Here is a 12,791-nt window from a genome sequence, read left to right on the forward strand (position 1 = left end):
CCCCACTCACTTCTTAACACGCGTCTCAATTTTCCCACCACATTCATACATTTCTTTCTCAGACACTCCAGATGCAACCTGAAGTTCATTCTTTCACTCACCCAGACACCCAGATATCTCACACTTCTCGCATACCTCACGCATTTATCATTCACACGTACATTGGGAGGCCTCGTCCCAGCCATACTACCTTTCATCAGCATCATCACAGTCTTATTCTCAGATACACTCACACCTACTTTTCACTCCCCATTCGTACACCGTTCTCATCCACTCCGTACCCTTTCTCTCCAACTCCGCTCGGCTCTGTCCTTCTACAACCAACAGCAGGTCATCCGCGTACGCAACCACCTTACATTCATTCCCGCGTAGCCGCCACAACAGTTCATCCATCATTAGGTTCCATATAAATGGGCCGCAGATGGAGCCCTGCGGGCAGCCACACTGTATCACACTACGCACCCGTCATACATACACGCCTGCCGCTGAAGTAGCTCTTCCACAATTTAGTCTCTTCACATTCAACTTCACGCAATTTCTTGATCACACATTCCCACTCTAGGTTGTCAAACGCTCCCTTAAAATCCACGAACACTCCTAGCACATACTTTCTCTCCGACCCATTCACCCATTCATGCACTCGATTCCACGCATCCTCGGTCGACCGGTTCCTAACAAATCCGTACTGGGCGTCACACATTCTTCCACACATCGTTCGCTCGAGTCTTCCAACCATCATTCGCTCCAACACTTTCCCCAGTACGGACAGCAGGCAAATGGGCCTGTACGACCCAGGGTCCGACCTAGGTTTCTCAGGGGACTATAACAGAACTACCACTCGCGCAGCCTTCCACGCCGGGGGGAAACACGCTGTACTCAGACATACATCATACATCCTTTTCATCCATACCGGGACAGCACGCCAAATCGCTCGCAACATCTCCGTACTTACACCATCCATACCAGGTGCCTTTCCCACTTTCATCGATTTCACCGCTACATCCACTTCGCTCCATTCAAACTGCCTTTCTTCCTCACTCACGCCTCCTCCAGCCTCCATCTCCGCGCTCGTCCGCGCTGCCGGGAAGAATCTCTCCATTAACGCATCCACACTTTCTTTCCATGTGCTCGTCATTCTATCACCCACTTTTATGCCACTCAATCTTACCCTGTCACGCTTTCCCATGCACACCTTATACACATCACTCCATGGATCCATGTTCCCAGTCTCACACACAAATCGCTTCCAATTCTCCTCTTTCACTCTTCGCATTTTCTCCTTATACTCCCGCAAAACATTCTTGTATTCATTCATTCTTCCTTCCACTCTGCTTCCTTTCCTCTTCCTTGCGCGCTGGTAGGCACGTCTGCTCTTTCCTACAGCTTTCTTTAGCCCCTCAAGCTCATCCGTCCACCACACAAGCTTCCTAGCATGCACAGATTTACACCTCTTCATCCATCTATCATTCGCATTATGGATCCATTTCATCATTCGCTCTACACAGCTCTGCGCATCCGTTTCGTCTATAGCGCTCGCTGCATCCTCTAACGCGCTCTCTCGCATATCACACATATACCCTTCCCAGTCTACGTCCTTGCACACCCATCTACACATGTCCTCATTCGTACTCGCATTATCTCTGTATACCATACGTATTAATAACACGTTATGGTCACTCACTCCCCAGTCAGGCTTTACCTCCCACTTATACCGGCACCCTCCATGCACGCCGTTCACGAGAGTGACGTCGATGTCACTCTCCCCATTCGGCCCGCTGAACGTGTAAAACTCACTTGGTTCATTTAACACGTTCATCCCGTTCGCAATCATCCATTCCTCAATCACTCTTCCACGCGCTTCACTTTCTCTGCTGCCTCCCTCACCCTTGCTATACCACAAGGGAGAGACGGCATTCGCATCCATACCTATCAGCAGACGCTTTCCCCTGGCTGTCTCACATACTCTGTCCATGTACGCCAAGTACGGCTCGATGCTCTTACCGTACCAGCAGTACACGGACACCACATACATCTCTCCAAAGTCCCCCTTCAACCACACGCACACTTCAAGCTCATTCGTACATTCTCTCACACACATCACATCCAACCTAGAGTCATTCACTACCACTGCTGCTTTGACCATCCCACTCTCGCTAACAATCACATCCATACCTATGGGCAAGCCCACCACGCGTCCATGCCTTTCGTACGGTTCTTGCAGCAGTGCTACACTCACTCGACGTTTGCGCATCATCTCACCCAGATCACACATAACCGCATACGCTCTCTGGCAGTTATACTGCACTACATTCACGCACCATTCATTCGTCATTTATTCTCGCTTTCTCCCTCTCTAACGCTCTCACGTATTCCGGGCACACTTCGGACAAAACCGAGTGATCACATTTGCTCCCTTTCAGCTTACAGTTTCTACACACACTTTTCTTCTTACATTCTCTCATCATGTGTCCCACACATCCACATTTTTGGCACAGTCTTTCCTTTTCGGTGCATTGCCGCATCATGTGCCCAAATGCAAAGCACTTGTGGCACCTCAGCACACTGAAAAACTCTTTCACCCTAAAGGCCTTCCAATGCACGAACACTCGTCCGTCATTACAGAGCACATTCCTTATTGTACTCGTAACTTCTAATATCACATTTCCGCAGGTTGCATCTTTCTTCGCATTCCTACTCACAACACGCACACGTTCCATGAATACTCTCTCATTCACTCGCCCTTTCAAGCTTCTCTCATACATTTCTCTCATTAACACTTCACTCGCCATATCATTCGGCACATCGTACAAGATGATCTTTGGGCCTATCTTGCGAGGCAGCTCAACCTTTAGGCCAGCATTCTTAAACTGACCACACTCTCTTATTCTTTTCAACTCACTCTCGCTCATCGTCTCAATCGCTACTCCTCCATTTCTCACTTTCCTCACCGCTTTCACACGCACATTCAGTGACTTGCTCACATGCTTCATCATTCTCTCCTTTACTTCCTCACTTGTCACACTCGCACTTGCATCATTCGCTCTCACTATTACCGCATAACTCTTCTCTTTCGTACTCGTCTTCACATTCACTTCCTGTACCTTTTCAATCACGCTCTTTTCAACATTTTTCGCACTCACGCTCGCATAGCTCATTCCGCTTCCGCCGTAGGCTAAATCCCGACTCGCTCGACGCATACACTCATCCAGTTTCCCCTGTATTCTCTCATTCTTGCACAACATTTTCATCATCTGTTCCTCATATTCTCCCACAATGTCCAGTATTTTCTCACTCGCACTCTTTGAAATTTTGTTTGTCTCCGTAAACAGAAATTTACGGAGCCTCGCACCAATTACTCTCATGCACGCTATCTCACTCACTTCCGCAACGCTCTCATTCTCCCTCTTATTCACTCGTTTTCGCTTCGCACTCACACTCACATTGTAACGGTTCACCTTTCCCGACGCCGCGGATCGGCTCGCCGGTTCCAGGATTCGGGAGGAAGGGGGAAAGTCAGACTCGCTTATTCCTTAATATAAAAATAGTGGGTTTATTCAAATAAAAAGAACAACGAAAAGAATGTTTAATAGCAGGGTACAGGTCATCCTACGGGTTTAGCGGATCGCTGGTATACGTAGTGAACGGTGATCGCACGGAGCGTCCGGTGGCGTAAAGCCTGAACAAAGAACTTAAGAGCTACCCGGTCTATGTACAAAGCGTGAGGATCGAACGGAGCGTCCGGTGGCGTAAAGCCTGAACAAAGAACTTAAGAGCTACCCGGTATATGTACAAAGCGTGAGGCTCGAACGGAGCGTCCGGTGGCGTAAAGCCTGAACATAGAACTTAAGAGCTACCCGGTATATGTACAAAGCGTGAGGCTCGAACGGAGCGTCCGGTGGCGTAAAGCCTGAACAAAGAACTTAAGAGCTACCCGGTATATGTACAAAGCGTGAGGATCGAACGGAGCATCCGGTGTATTTACAAGCTCGGAGGCGTATAACCTATAACGGTGTCCAGATGGGACTTACAAGTTACCCGGTATACGATGCTGGAGATACAACAGGTGGAGGCGCATAGCCTATAGCGGTGTCCTGATGGGACTTACAATTTACCCGGTATACGATGCTGGAGATACTAGGTACGGGGCGTAACGCCTTTATTCCAAACGGAGAGCGGTGAAGCCAACGTACGGCGGCATATAGCCTTATAAGGATGTCCGGAAACCGGGAAACCCAGTATAACGACGAGAAGCCCGTCGCCCGGATGTTAGCAGGATGAACCGGAAACCGGGAAACCCAGTGTAACGACGAGAAACCCGTCGCCCGGCGGATAGCAGGATGGACCGGAAACTGGGAAACCCAGTGTAACGACGAGAAGCCCGTCGCCCGGCGTATTACAGGAGGAGACCGGAAACCGGGAAACCCGGTGTTACAACGAGAAACCCGTTGCCCGATACTAACGGTAGGAACCAGCGACCGAGAAACCCGGCACTTTCACAACGAGAAGCCCGTTGCCTGGTCTGGGAGATTTGGAACGGGACTGGTGCCGGCTCGTCCGCCGAGCCGGCTTATATACCCGTCCGGCGGTCCCCTACTCCGCGTCGAGTCCGTGGCGGGGGTACCGCGCCGGGATCGCGGTGGGGCGCCCCCGGGGTGGGGGCGGCCCGTGTGGAACGATTAGGGGCGCCTTTAGGCGCCAAAGCCTCACGTGGCGGGCGGCTGATCGGCCCGCGAGGCGTTAGTAACGGCTGCGCCGTTACAACATCACTCGCCTTGCTCGTCACACTATCACTCCTGTTTCTTCCACACACTTCCGCGTCTCCAGGAGCTAAGAACTCCTTGTTAGCGTCCTCCGTTCCTTTTCCTTCTGCGGCCTTTGGCGCGCTGGGGCCAGGAAAAACGAATACCTTGTCGGCCTCTCTCAGAATCCTTGCGCCATGCGGCCTTGCCATCCTCCTCTCAGCTGGGGAGTCGTACGCCTCTACGCCCTGCTCCAGCGGAGTTGAGCAAGGCCCGCCCGCTCCTCCAGCCACCACCATTTTGGCAGACGGCGGCGATCTGGGAATGGACTCCCTTCTCTCAAAAGGGTCCAGTTCCTTATCCTTCTCTTTGTCCATTTTTTGTGCCATTGTCGTCGTCGTGTATCTCTGTTTTAATGTATTTGTTTGTAAATTTTTTTCCATAATAAGTCCCACGATTCTAGCGAGTCGCAAGGTCCACTCAGGCAGAGCCCCCAGTACCCGAGTAAGGCGACTTATTTACCGCAGGGTTGCGCCAGGTGCCCTACGGGAATCGTTTACGGCCGTGTACCACCCCCACGACCATGCAGCCCTCGGCACGCTGTCTCCCACCTTGGCTTCGGGGTTCCGCTATAACACACCCCACGTCCAACAGCGGCTCAGCTCTGGGTGTTGTGCTGGTTGGTTGACCTGTGGGTCCGCATTTATTTCTTCCCACATGCACTCTCATATTGCGGTTATGGCATTGCCTGATGTTCGGCTGCCGAGTGTGCATGCGGCGCCAACACCACTTAGCCGTTGTGCTAGAAGCACAACGTTACCAGCGAGACCACGAGGAGGTAGGTATTGACAAGACGCAAGGGAGGCTATACGTTACGCATCTTGCGCCCGCAGCACTCTCTCCCTGCCGAATCCAAAGGGCACGTGAGAGGCTGAAGGACCTAACGAGAGGTCTGCATCGCATCAACGACCCAACCATAAGCCACCCCAGACCCCGGGCTTACCTGCTCAGCATCTCCTGCGCGATGCAAGATCAGCAAAGCAGTGACACCCGGGCGTCCTCATGGGTGGCATGATTATTTCGGAGGAGGGAGCGCCACAAAGTGACCACACCCCTGACTCAGGAGCTATGATGTTATTTACTCCGGCGTGTTGCTTTGAGAAGACAAGTCTTTTCGCGGCGTGTTGCCCCGAGAAACAGGGCAGGCATAGGAGCTCCAGGCGGCGTTCTGCTTACCGCATAATGTCCCGCGAAGCGCTGCTCGCACAGCGCCCCGCGAAACGCACATTTAAATCGGCCCGCGCCGTTCCGCGCAGAGCCCAAATGTCAACGCGGCGTGTTGCTTTTAAATCGGACAAAGTCCGAGCGCGGCGTGTTGCTTTTTGAATCGGACAAAGTCCGAACGCGGCGTGTTGCTTTAAATTTCGGACAAAGTCCGACCGCGGCGTGTTGCTTTAAATTTTGACAAAGTCCGACCGCGGCGTGTTGCTTTCGAAGCCTGGACAAAGCCAGACCGCGGCGTGTTGCTTTCGCAATCCGCATTAAGTTCGATCACGGCGTGTTGCCTTTAAAGAAGCAACAAAGCCCGATCGCGGCGTGTTGCTTTTGAAAAAGCAACAAAGTCCGATCGCGGCGTGTTGCTTTCAAAAATCGGACAAAGTCCGATCGCGGCGTGTTGCTTTCTAAATTCGGACAAAGTCCGAAGGCGGTATCGCCTTGTCCAGGCAACAAAGACCCGCCGAATCGGACCTCGCGCCGGGAGCCAGCAAGACGCCGAGCCTCACAGCAAGATGCAGTGTCGCGAGATCAGCGTTTTGCTTTGCCTGCTGTCGCGGGGTCAGCATTTTGCTTAGCCCGGTGTCGCAGGGTCAGCGTCACGCTTAGCGCACAGCGACATATGCCAGGATGGTCGTGGCATATTTGTGGCGTCCGAGTATACGTGCTCGCAATAGGTGGTAGGTGCTGAGTTAATGCACATTGGTCGTCATAGTACATAGAAATAGAAATTTCTCTTGGAGAAGAGCGGCAAAAGCAAAAATAAAAGAAAATGACGAAAATTTTCTCATAAAAAAAGGCCAGACGCGCGGTGTTACGTGAACACCACGCGCTTTGGCCTTTCAGCACTTTGCTCACCACTGCAGGAGGTATTACCACGGTGGCGAGCTCAATGCTCTTTAAATGCTCCGTCGAACTCGAGACCGGCCAGGGATGAGCCTCGCAGTCACCGACTGTGGATACCTCGTCCCTTTCGGGACCCACAGTGGGACGCATCGGCTCTTTTAAAACATACGTTTCCGCTTAGCCAGTCAGGAGCTCGTGCCTAGGAGCATTCAGGTTCAGAGGGGTATACCTCTCCGAGGCCGGCAGGCAAGCCATGCCATCAGGATTTCGGTATTCACCCCTCCTACGAGTTTTTGGTCCGTGTTAATCTACGGTCCTTCTGGACCCAGTTGCCAGCTCTTCTCCAGCTGCAGCATTGGTTGCAGCATATCCTCATTAGCCACTTTGTGCGCATCTTGCCGCTTAGCCCGGCGAATCGCCGACGCCGACGTCAGTTCGTTATCCCTGTTCTAGTATGATGGATTGAACACTTGGGCTCCCGCAAAAGCGGCGCCTTCCCACGATACAAAGAGGAGCTCATATGCCCACCCCGCCCCTGGTGCAACATTGCAGCCGAGACAAGAGGCATGGCCACCTCGCCGGTAGATAGGGACAGTGGGAATCTCGTTAATCCATTCATGCGCGTCACTAATTAGATGACGAGGCATTTGGCTACCTTAAGAGAGTCATGGTTACGACCGCACCGGGGGGTCTGGGGGGGCGGTTAGCCCCCCCAGTAAGCGCCCCCAGCGGTGCCGGGCGGCTACATCGCGGTTACTCCCTTTCCGCTAGAATCAGGATCCACACCTGGGATTTCCCCCTTACAGCGCACATACACTGCGTATTACGTACGCCAGGACAAGCAGATCCCTCAGACGTAGGGGCGCGGTTTCACCACGTAACACAATTGACTATGGAATAGGTTAGGTTTATGCGTCACTTGGACGCGGTTCCACCATTCCTACTCTCTTTATTGTACCTGTGTGTGACGCCCCAGGTAGCAAAGCACCGATCCACGCAGGCCGAAACATATTTACGTTCAACCGTGCAATGGATGGGCTGGGATAGCCCAGAGGGTTTCCCAAATGCTTAAGGGAATGCGTACACATGAAATTTCTCCACGAGACACACACCGCGCCAGGCGCCCCAGCTTCCACGCCCGTGAGAGTCCGACACCAATTGGTAGGGCACCGGTAGCCTCCCGGTGGGGCCCCCTACCTCCCTCACTACCCTGTGTTAGTCTAAGTCGCATGTATGACAGCTTCAGCATGCCTCGGACCCCGAACTGTGCATTCTCAGCGCCAGATCAGTCGACTCGGCCACGCATTCGCCACCATCAGCAACCCCGACAACGTTTGAAGGGTCACCGTCGCGTACCTCGCTATTAGGCTACGCTGCCGATCGCCGCTACGACAGGGCCGGACGCTTTGCCCAGAAACTGAGATCGCTTTATCCTTCCACTGTCGTTTTATGGGTAAACTGTGATCGGTCGCCCGTTTACCCGTGCTTGCTTGAATTTCTTCACGTTGACATTCAGAGCACTGCGCAGAAATCACATTGCGTCAACACCCGCGAGGGCCATCGCAATGCTTTGTTTTAATTAGACAGTCGGATTCCCCTAGTCCGTGCCAGTTCTGAGCTGAGCGTGGAATGGCGGCCGAAGAGGACGACCACGACGGCTCGCGCCGCCACGGAAGCCTCGCAGCAAGGAAGATCCGCGGGAGGCCAAGGCACGGGACCGAGCTCGGATCCCGGGACCGGCGCGAGAACGCCGAACGTTCACCTCGCCCAGGCCCGGCACGTCAGCCAGACCCGCTTCCCGACCAAGCCCGACACGCCCCGCTCCTCAGAGCCAATCCTTATTCCAAAGTTACGGATCCAATTTGCCGACTTCCCTTACCTACATTATTCTATCGACTAGAGGCTCTTTACCTTGGAAACCTGCTGCGGATATGGGTACGAACCGGCGCGACACCTCCACGTGGCCCTCTCCTGGATTTTCAAGGTCCAAGGGGAAGATCCGGACACCGCCGCAACTGCGGTGCTCTTCGCGTTCCAAACCCTATCTCCCTGCTAGAGGTTTCCAGGGAACTCGAACGCTTATACAGAAAAAAAAACTCTTCCCGGATCTCCCGACGGCGTCTCCAGGTCATTTTGGGTTACCCCGACGAACACTCTTACGAGGGCCCGAATTGTATGCGGTTCCGCTGCCGGGTTCCGGAATAGGAACCGGATTCCCTTTTGCCCGACGGGCGTGTGTCTTTCGTATAATATTTATTATTTCTCGACACTCGAGTATATTGTACGCCGTCATTGACATAGGATTTCTTCTAGGGCTTAGGATCGACTGACTCGTGTGCAACGGCTGTTCACACGAAACCCTTCTCCACGTCAGTCCTCCAGGGCCTCGCTGGAGTATTTGCTACTACCACCAAGATCTGCACCGACGGCGGCTCCAGGCAGGCTCGCGCCCAGAACCTTCTGCGTTTACCGTCGCGATCCTCCTACTCGTCAGGGCTTCGTGACGACGCGAGAGAAGACTAACGCCCGCTCCCGGTTGCCGCCCCACTTGCCGCTGACGGCAGAGTATAGGCTCGACGCTTCAGCGCCATCCATTTTCAGGGCTAGTTGCTTCGGCAGGTGAGTTGTTACACACTCCTTAGCGGATTCCGACTTCCATGGCCACCGTCCTGCTGTCTTAAGCAACCAACGTCTTTCATGGTGTCCCATGAGCGTCGAGTTGGGCGCCTTAACTCTGCGTTTGGTTCATCCCACAGCGCCAGTTCTGCTTACCAAAAATGGCCCACTTGGCACTCTGATCCGAAGATGCTCGTGGCTTCATAATTCAAGAAAGCCAGAGATCTCACCCATTTAAAGTTTGAGAATAGGTTGAGGTCGTTTCGGCCCCAAGGCCTCTAATCATTCGCTTTACCAGATGAGACTCGCGCGCGTTCCGTGCGAAACGGCCGAGTGCCAGCTATCCTGAAGGAAACTTCGGAGGGAACCAGCTACTAGATGGTTCGATTAGTCTTTCGCCCCTATACCAAGTTCCGACGATCGATTTGCACGTCAGAATCGCTACGGACCTCCATCAGGGTTTCCCCTGACTTCGTCCTGACCAGGCATAGTTCACCATCTTTCAGGGTCCCAACGTGTACGCTCTGGGTGCGCCTCTTCTCGCGATGAGAACGAGACGCCCCGGGAGTGCGAGGCCGCATCGCGACGCGGCCCATCCTCCCTAGGTCGACGGCCAGGGCCGACCTTCACTTTCATTACGCCTTTAGGTCTCGCGACAAGTCTCAATGACTCGCGTACATGTTAGACTCCTTGGTCCGTGTTTCAAGACGGGTCCTAAGAGTACCCAAAGCAGTAGCGTCGCCGACCGGTATCGGTCTCCCGCGAGACCGCGGGAGACGTTCGCAGGCCTGTCGAAGGTGTACCGTACTGTAACCAACAGCGGGCCAGGACCGGGGACGGCGCGAAGTCCGTAACCTCCGAGTACCGTGGCGCGCGCTTGCGACGGTCTCGACGCACCGTGAATAGTGCGGCCTGATACCTTGCGTGTACCGCCGAGCAGCCGGCCGGGCGACCGAGGGTTTGTCGCGTGCCGTTTTACCGGCGACGCGACAGACACCGCACCCGGGCCGTAGACCGACACCCAGCGGGTCGCGACGTTCTACTTGGGGAGAAGTGCACGACGACGAGCGCCAGACATCGGCGCACGGTAGCGTGCCCGCGCGCGAGCCGCAAGGACTCCGCGGGACATCGCCGACCGACGCGAAGCCAGCGCCGCTGACGATGAATCTCCCCGTTCGATCTTTTGGGTTTCTTAGGTTTACCCCTGAACGGTTTCACGTACTCTTGAACTTTCTCTTCAAAGTTCTTTTCAACTTTCCCTCACGGTACTTGTTCGCTATCGGTCTCGTGGTCGTATTTAGCCTTAGATGGAGTTTACCACCCACTTAGAGCTGCTCTCTCAAGCAACCCGACTCTAAGGAGAGATCCTCCCGAGGCGCGCACCGGTCGCTACGGGCCTGGCACCCTCTACGGGTAAGTGGCCCCATTCAAGATGGACTTGGACGCGACGCGGCACCTCGGGATAAGCGGATCCTCCCAAACACCACATTTCCCTGCGGCGGAACCGCGGGATTCGGTGCTGGGCTCTTTCCTGTTCGCTCGCCGCTACTAAGGAAATCCTGGTTAGTTTTTTTTCCTCCGCTTAATAATATGCTTAAATTCAGCGGGTAATCTCGCCTGCTCTGAGGTCGTCGCATAGTGAGTTTTCGTAGCCGTTTGCCTCCTCCGCGTCGCTCATCGTCGTCTCTCCTCTATAATATATATTATAAGAGGGAGAGAGAGAGAGCGTCGAACGAGAGAGCAGCAGCGGCAGCACACGAAATACGCGAGAAGGCAAATCGCCGGGGCGCTAACCGCACACACACTCGTTGGTGGTAATGGAGACGATATATTGCGGGGTTCGAGATTCTCGGCTCTCCCTTCTCTTTTATATACGAAATTCGGGCGGAATCGATTCGACGAGTACACGACGCGGCGCGCCGGTCCCCTTTTTTCGCTTTACGAAAATTTCGTGGACTCGGACACGCGGTCGGCTCGCGATTCAAAACCCTTCTCCGTAAAGAGGTAAAGGATTACGAATGCTCTCTCCGCCGGACGACGACGCGCCGTATATTTCTCCGTAATACCGTTATACCGCTCTAGGGAAAGCGGTGCCATTCACCGTCCTGACCCTTTTTTTGGCCGTTTGTTGCTCCCTTCGCGCGCGCTCTTACTCTCATCCCATTTCTCCTCGGCTCTCGCGTACACACACGACTTGGATACACAAACACGCTCCCCCTCTTAATTCGCGCAGCATTCTCTGGGCGCGCGTTCGCCAACGTTTTACACGCTTGTGCGCTTCTCCTCCTCATTATTATTATTATTTCGGTGTGTCATTTCAGACGACGCCAGGATTTGCACCGCGGCCGGTCGGCGCGGCACAGACACCTCGGGCGAACGTCTAACGATCGCTCGTACGCCCATTATAAGCGTTGCACAGGGCACAGGCGACGCGCGCGCCATTCTCTGGTCGCCCGCGTCGTGGCCGTGCGCGCTTTTCGGGCGCAAGCAGTTTAGGGGTACTAAAACGACCCTCAGCCAGGCGTGGTCCGGGAATTGTATCCGTGGACCGCAATGTGCGTTCGAAATGTCGATGTTCATGTGTCCTGCAGTTCACAAGTTGACGCGCAATTAGCTGCGTTCTTCATCGACCCACGAGCCAAGTGATCCACCGTTCAGAGTAATCGTTCGAAATTTTTGCGTTCGCGAAGAAACGCGCTTCTCGTTCAACCATCGTGGTCTCTTCTTTCGGACGAGAGAGAGAGAATAATCGTGGTGGCTCTTCGATCAACCTGTACATCCAGCTCTTCTTGAAGGAAACTCTACGTTTCGAAAGGGGCAAATGTTTGGCGTCATATTTCGTCCCATGGTGTGGACAACACACAAACTCAAGTATACGCTGCTTTGTTGTTACGCGTATGAACGTGTATAACACCGCGCGACGTGAGTGAGGCGTCGCGCAGTAGATCATATCAACGTATAATACGCGCGGATTACTGTGGTACATACATACTACTGATACCGCGCGAATACGAAAGATCTGACGCGCATTTTTACGTACATAATAAATCGGAATATTTGATAAAAAAATATATATATAAAATATATGATAAAAATATATATATATAATATTGGTATATTATACCTACATACTTTAATTTTTAGAAAGCATATTTTCTCTCTCTCAAATCACTCGCATACAATTATGAACGAGCAATTTGAGAGAAAGAGAGAGAGAGAGAGAGAGAGTGTGTGTGTCAGAAGCATGGTCGTATACACACCGTGGTCAGAAGACAAGACAGCATGAGAGAGACGAAGATAATATGACTGTCTGTC

The 12,791-nt window shown here is 53.2% G+C and overlaps 1 non-coding gene and 1 pseudogene across 1 annotated transcript; both read right to left on the reverse strand.

Annotated features, from left to right (window-relative positions):
• Positions 1-7,417: 7,417 nt before the first annotated feature.
• Positions 7,418-11,107, reverse strand: LOC114938516 (large subunit ribosomal RNA; annotated as a pseudogene).
• An 876-nt stretch (positions 11,108-11,983) lies between these two features.
• LOC114938514 (5.8S ribosomal RNA) lies at positions 11,984-12,138 on the reverse strand. Its single transcript, XR_003821085.1, has one exon. It is a non-coding gene; the product is annotated as a 5.8S ribosomal RNA (ribosomal RNA).
• Between the last annotated feature and the right edge of the window lie 653 nt (positions 12,139-12,791).

The sequence above is a fragment of the Nylanderia fulva genome, unplaced genomic scaffold (assembly GCF_048542155.1).
Source record: "Nylanderia fulva isolate GAGA-0341 unplaced genomic scaffold, ASM4854215v1 Scaffold700, whole genome shotgun sequence".
NCBI classification, from domain to species: domain Eukaryota; kingdom Metazoa; phylum Arthropoda; class Insecta; order Hymenoptera; family Formicidae; genus Nylanderia; species Nylanderia fulva.